The sequence below is a fragment of the Triticum dicoccoides genome, chromosome 4A, assembly GCF_002162155.2.
Source record: "Triticum dicoccoides isolate Atlit2015 ecotype Zavitan chromosome 4A, WEW_v2.0, whole genome shotgun sequence".
Taxonomy (NCBI): Eukaryota; Viridiplantae; Streptophyta; class Magnoliopsida; order Poales; family Poaceae; genus Triticum; species Triticum dicoccoides.
The window spans coordinates 661,234,757-661,241,838 of NC_041386.1; positions in this window are offsets into that span (position 1 = coordinate 661,234,757).

The window sequence follows — 7,082 nt, forward strand, 5'->3', positions numbered from 1 at the left end:
ACTGATAAATATGGCAGAGAAAAAGTTTCAGAACCTAAAGTCTCATGACTGCCACGTGATTATGATGCAGCTGCTTCCGGTTGCATTGAGGGGGCTTCTACCGAAAAATGTTCGATTAGCCATTGTGAAGCTGTGTGCATTCCTCAATGCAATCTCACAGAAGGTAATCGATCCAGAAACCATACCAAGGTTGGAGAATTATTTGGTGCAATGTCTTGTCAGTTTTGAGTTGGTGTTCCCACCATCCTTCTTCAATATCATGACACACGTCCTAGTTCACCTATGCAAAGAGATTGTCGTTCTGGGTCCTATATTTCTACACAATATGTTCCCCTTTGAGAGGTTCATGGGAGTCTTAAAGAAATATGTGTTGGAAATATGCCCTAGAGGAAATAATAAATTAGTTATTATTATATTTCCTTGTTCATGATAATCGTTTATTATCCATGCTATAATTGTATTGATAGGAAACTCAGATACATGTGTGGATACATAGACAACACTATGTCCCTAGTAAGCCTCTAGCTGACTAGCTCGTTGATCAATAGATGGTTACGGTTTCCTGACCATGGAAGTAGGATGTCGTTGATAACGAGATCACATCATTTGGAGAATGATGTGATGGACAAGACCCCAATCCTAAGCCTAGCACGACGATCGTAGTTCGTATGCTAAAGCTTTTCTAATGTCAAGTATCATTTCCTTAGACCATGAGATTGTGCAACTCCCGGATACCGTAGGAATGCTTTGGGTGTACCAAACGTCACAACGTAACTGGGTGGCTATAAAGGTGCACTACAGGTATCTCCAAAAGTGTCTGTTGGGTTGGCATGAATCGAGACTGGGATTTGTCACTCCGTGTAAACGGAGAGGTATCTCTGGGCCCACTCGGTAGGAAATCATCATAATGTGCACAATGTGACCAAGGGCTTGATCACGGGATGGTGTGTTATGGAATGAGTAAAGAGACTTGCCGGTAATGAGATTGAACAAGGTATCGGCATACCGACGATCGAATCTCGGGCAAGTACAATACCGCTAGACAAAGGGAATTGTATACGGGATCGATTGAGTCCTTGACATCGTGGTTCATCCGATGAGATCATCGTGGAACATGTGGGAGCCAACATGGATATCCAGATCCCGCTGTTGGTTGTTGACTGGAGAACGTGTCGGTCATGTCTGCATGATTCCCTAACCCGTAGGGTCTACACACTTAAGGTTCGATGACGCTAGGGTTATAAAGGAAGTTTGTATGTGGTTACCAAATGTTATTCGGAGTCCCGGATGAGATCTCGGACGTCATGAGGAGTTCCGGAATGGTCCGGAGGTAAAGATTTATATATGGGAAGTCCTGTTTTGGTCACCGGAAAAGTTTCGGATTTTATCGGTAATGTACCGGGACCACCGGGAGGGTCCCGGGGGTCCACCAAGTGGGGCCACCGGCCCCGGAGGGCTGCATGGGCCAAGTGTGGGAGGGGACCAGCCCCATGTGGGCTGGTGCGCCTCCCCACAAGGGCCCAAGGCGCCTAGGGTTGGGGGAGGGGGCGCACCCACCTAACTTGGGGGGCAAGTTTCCCCTCTCCCCCCCCTTGGCCGCCACCCTAGATGGGATTGGGGGCAGCCGCACCCCTTGGGGTCGAAACCCTAGAGGGGGCGCACCCCCCTCCCTCTCCCCTATATATAGTTGAGGTCTTGAGGGCTGCCAACACATGAGTTTCTCTCCCTCTTGGCGCAGCCCTACCTCTCTCCCTTCTCCTCTCCCGCGGTGCTTGGCAAAGCCCTGCAGAATTGCCACGCTCCTCCACCACCACCATGCCGTTGTGCTGCTGCTGGATGGAGTCTTCCTCAACCTCTCCCTCTCTCCTTGCTGGATCAAGGCATGGGAGACGTCACTGGGCTGTACGTGTGTTGAACGCGGAGGTGCCGTCCGTTGGGCACTAGGATCTCCGGTGATTTGGATCACGACGAGTACGACTCCTTCAACCCCGTTCTCTTGAATGCTTCCGCTTAGCGATCTACAAGGGTATGTAGACGCACTCTCCTTCCCCTCGTTGCTGGTTTCTCCATAGATAGATCTTGGTGACACATAGGAAAATTTTGAATTTCTTCTACGTTCCCCAACAGTGGCATCAGGAGCTAGGTCTATTGCGTAGATTCTTTGCACGAGTAGAACACAAAGTAGTTGTGGGCGTTGATCTTGTTCAATATGCTTACCATTACTAGTCCAATCTTGATTCGGCGGCATTGTGGGATGAAGCGGCCCGGACTGACCTTACACGTACACTTACGTGAGACAGGTTCCACCGACTGACATGCACTTGTTGCATAAGGTGGCTAGCGGGTGCCAGCCTCTCCCACTTTAGTCAGATCGGATTCGATGAAAAGGGTCCTTATGAAGGGTAAATAGCAATTGACATATCACGTTGTGGTTTTTGCGTAGGTAAGAAACGTTCTTGCTAGAAACCCATAGCAGCCACGTAAAACATGCAAACAACAATTAGAGGACGTCTAACTTGTTTTTGCAGGGTATGCTATGTGATGTGATATGGCCAAAAAGAATGTGATGAATGATATGTGATGTATGAGATTGATCATGTTCTTGGAATAGGAATCACGACTTGCATGTCGATGAGTATGACAACCGGCAGGAGCCATAGGAGTTGTCTTTATTTATTGTATGACCTGCGTGTCATTGAACAACGCCATGTAATTACTTTACTTTATTGCTAACCGGTAGCCATAGTAGTAGAAGTAATAAGTTGGCGAGACAACTTCATGGAGACACGATGATGGAGATCATGATGATGGAGATCATGGTGTCATGCCGGTGATGATGATGATCATGGAGCCCCGAAGATGGAGATCAAAAGGAGCAAAATGATATTGGCCATATCATGTCACTATTTGATTGCATGTGATGTTTATCATGTTTATACATCTTATTTGCTTAGAACGATGGTAGTAAATAAGATGATCCCCCATTAAAATTTCAAGAAAGTGTTCCCCCTAACTGTGCACCGTTGCGAAAGTTCGTCGTTTCGAAGCACCATGTGATGATCGGGTGTGATAGATTCTTACGTTCACATACAACGGGTGTAAGCCAGATTTACACATGCGAAACACTTAGGTTAACTTGACGAGCCTAGCATGTACAGACATGGCGTCGGAACACAAGAGACCGAAAGGTCGAGCATGAGTCGTATGGAGGATACGATCAACATGAAAATGTTCACCGATGATGACTAGTCCGTCTCACGTGATGATCGGACACGGCCTAGTTGACTCGGATCATGTAATCACTTAGATGACTAGAGGGATGTCTATCTGAGTGGGAGTTCATGAGATGAACTTTATTATCCTGAACATAGTCAAAAGATCTTTGCAAATTATGTCGTAAGCTTGCGTTTTAGTTCCACTGTTTAGATATGTTCCTAGAGAAAATATAGCTGAAAGTTGACAGTAGCGATTATGCGATCAGTAGAAAGCTTATGTCCTTAATGCACCGCTCAGTGTGCAGAACCCCAAACATCGTCTATGGATGTTGCGAACATCGGACATACACTTTTGATAATTACGTGATAGTTCAGTTAAACGGTTTAGAGTTAAGGCACCAAAGACATTTTCAAAACGTCGCGGAACATATGAGATGTTTCGAGGGCTGAAATTGGGATTTCAGGCTCATGCCCACGTCAAGAGGTATAAGACCTCCGATGATTTTCTTAGCTTGCAAACTAAGGGAGAAAAGCTCAATAGTTGAGCTTGTGCTTAGATTGTCTGAGTGCAACAATCACTTGAATCGAGTGGGAGTTGATCTTCCAGATGAGATAGTGATGTTTCTCCAAAGTCATTGCCACCAAGCTGCTAGAGCTTCATGATGAACTATAACATATCAGGGATAGAGATGATGACCCTTGAGGTATTCGCGATGTTTGACACCGCGAAAGTAGAAATCAAGAAGGAGCATCAATTGTTGATGGTTGGTGAAACCACTAGTTTCAAGAAGGGAAAGGGCAAGAAGGGGCACTTCATGAAACGGCAAATCAGTTGCTGCTCCAGTGAAGAAACCCAAGGTTGAACCCAAACCCGATACTAAGTGCTTCTGTAATAAGGGGAACAGCCACTGGAGCAGAATTACCCTGGATACTTGATAGATAAGAAGGCTGGCAAGGTCGATAGAAGTATATTGGATATACATTATGTAAATGCGTACTTTACTAGTACTCCTAGTAGCACCAGGGTATTAGATACCGGTTCGATTGCTAAGTGTTAGTAACTCGAAATAAAAGCTACGGAATAAACGGAGACTAGCTAAAGGTGAGCTGACGATACGTGTTGGAAGTGTTTCCAAGGTTGATGTGATCAAGCATCGCACGCTCCCTCTACCATCGAGATTGGTGTTAAACCTAAATAATTGTTATTTGGTGTTTGCGTTGAGCATAGACATGATTGGATTATGTCTATCGCAATACGATTATTCATGTAAGGAGAATAATGGTTACTCTATTTATTTGAATAATACCTTCAATGGTCTTGCACCTAAAAGAATGGTTCATTGAATCTTGATCGTAGTGATACACATTTTCATGCCAAAAGATATAAGATAGTAATGATAGTACCACTTACTTGTGGCACTACCATGTAAGTCATATTGGTGTAAAACGCATGAAGAAGCTCCATGTTGATGGATCTTTGGACTCACTCGTTTTTGAAAAGTTTGAGACATGCAAACCATGTCTATTGGTGTATACGCATGATGAAACTCCATGCAGATGGATCGTTTGGACTCAGTTGATTTTAAATCACTTGAGATATGCAATTCATACCACATAGGCAAGATGACTGAAAAGCCTCGTTTTCAGTAAGATGGAACAAAATAGCAACTTGTTGGAAGTAACACATTTTGATGTGTGCAGTCCAATGAGTACTGAGGCATGCAGTGAATATCGTTATGTTCTTACTTCACAGATGATTAGAGTAGATGTTGAGTATATTTACTTGATGAAACACAAGTCTGAATTATTGAATGGTTCAAGTAATTTCAGAGTGAAGTTGAAGGTCATTGTGACAAGAGGATAAAATGTCTATGATATGATCATAGAGATGAGTATCTGAGTTACGAGCTTTGGCACACAATTAAGACATTGTGGAAATTTTTTCACAATTAATACCGCCTAGAACACCATAGTGTGATGGTGTGTCCGAACATCATAGTTGCACCCTATTGGATATGGTGCATACCATGATGTCTCTTATCGAATTACCACTATCGTTCATGGGTTAGGCATTAGAGACAACCACACTCACTTTAATAAGGGCACCACGTAATTCCATTGAGACGACACCGTTTGAACTGTGGTTTGAAGAAACCTAAGTTGTCGTTTCTTAAAAGTTTGGGATTGCGACGCTTATGTGAAAAGTTTCATCGTGATAAGCTCGAACCCAAGACGGATAAATACATCTTCATAGGATACCCAAAATGGTTGGGTATACCTCCTATCTCAGATCCGGAAGCAAAAGTAATTGTTTCTAGAAACGGGTCCTTTCTCGAGGAAAAGTTTCTCTCGAAAGAATTGAGTGGGAGGATGGTGGAGACTTGATGAGGTTATTTAACCGTCACTTCAACTAGTGTGTAGCAGGGCACAGGAAGTTGTTCCCGTGGCGCCTACACCAATTGAAGTAGAAGCTTATGATAGTGATGATGAAGTTTCGGATCAAGTCACTACCGTACCTCGTAGGGTGACAAGGATGCGTACTACTTCAGAGTGGTACGCAATCATGTCTTAGAGGTCATGTTGCTAGACAACAATGAACCTACGAGCTATGGAGAAGTGATGGTGGGCCCGGATTCTGACGAATGGCTCGAGGCCATAAAATCCGAGAAAGGATCCATGAGTTTGGAAGAAATACTTGATGGTCATAAGGCCATTGGGTACAGATGGATTTTAAAAGGAAGACAGACAATGATGGTAAGAATCACCATTAAGAAAGCTCGACTTGTCGTTAAGATGTTTTCCGACAAGTTCAAGGAGTTGACTACAGTGAGGCTTTCTCACTCGTAGCGATGCTAAGAGTCTGTTGGAAATGGATTAGCAGTTACTGCATTATTTATGAAATCTTGTAGATAGAATGTCAAAACATTGTTTCCTCGATAGTTTTCTTGAGGAAAGGTTGTATGTGATACAACCAGAAGGTTTTGACAATCCTGAAGAACGCTAAGAAATATGCAAAACTCCAGCAATCCTTGTGAGGACTAGAGTAAGCATCTCGGAGTTGGAATGTACGCTTTGATGAGATGATCAAAGATTTTGGGTTTATACAAAAGTTTATGAGAAAATTGTATTTCCAAAGAAGTGAGTGGGAGCACTATAGAATTTCTGATGAGTATATGTTGTTGACATATTGTTGATCAGAAATGAATTTCTAGAAAGCATATAGGGTTATTTGAAAAGTGTTTTCAATGGAAAACCTGGATTAGGCTACTTGAACAATAAGCATCAAGATCTATAAGATAGATCAAAATGCTTAATAATACTTTCAAATGAGCACATACCTTGACATGATCTTGAAGGTGTTCAAGATGGATCAGTCAAAGAAGGAGTTCTTGCCTGAGTTGTAAGGTATGAAGTTAAGAGTTAAAGCTCGACCACGGCAGAAGAGAGACAAAGGACGAAGGTCATCCCCTACGCTTCAGACGTAGGCTCTATATTATGCTATGTTGTGTACCGCACCGGAAGTGTGCCTTGCCATGAGTCAGTCAAGGGGTACAAGAATGATCCATGAATGGATCATTGGACAGCGGTCAAAATTGTCCTTGGAGTAAATAAGGACACGTTTCTCGATTATGGAGGTGATAAAGAGTTCGACGTAAAGGGTTATGTCGATGCAAGATTTAACACCTATATGACTCTGAGTAGCAAACCAGATACGTATAGTGGAGCAACCATTTGGAATAACTCCAAGTGGAGCGTGGAAGCAACATTTACATTATGACATAGAGAATTGCAAAGTACATACGGATCTGAAAGTTGCAGACCCATTGACTAAAACCTCTCCCACAAGCAAAACATGATCAAACCCCA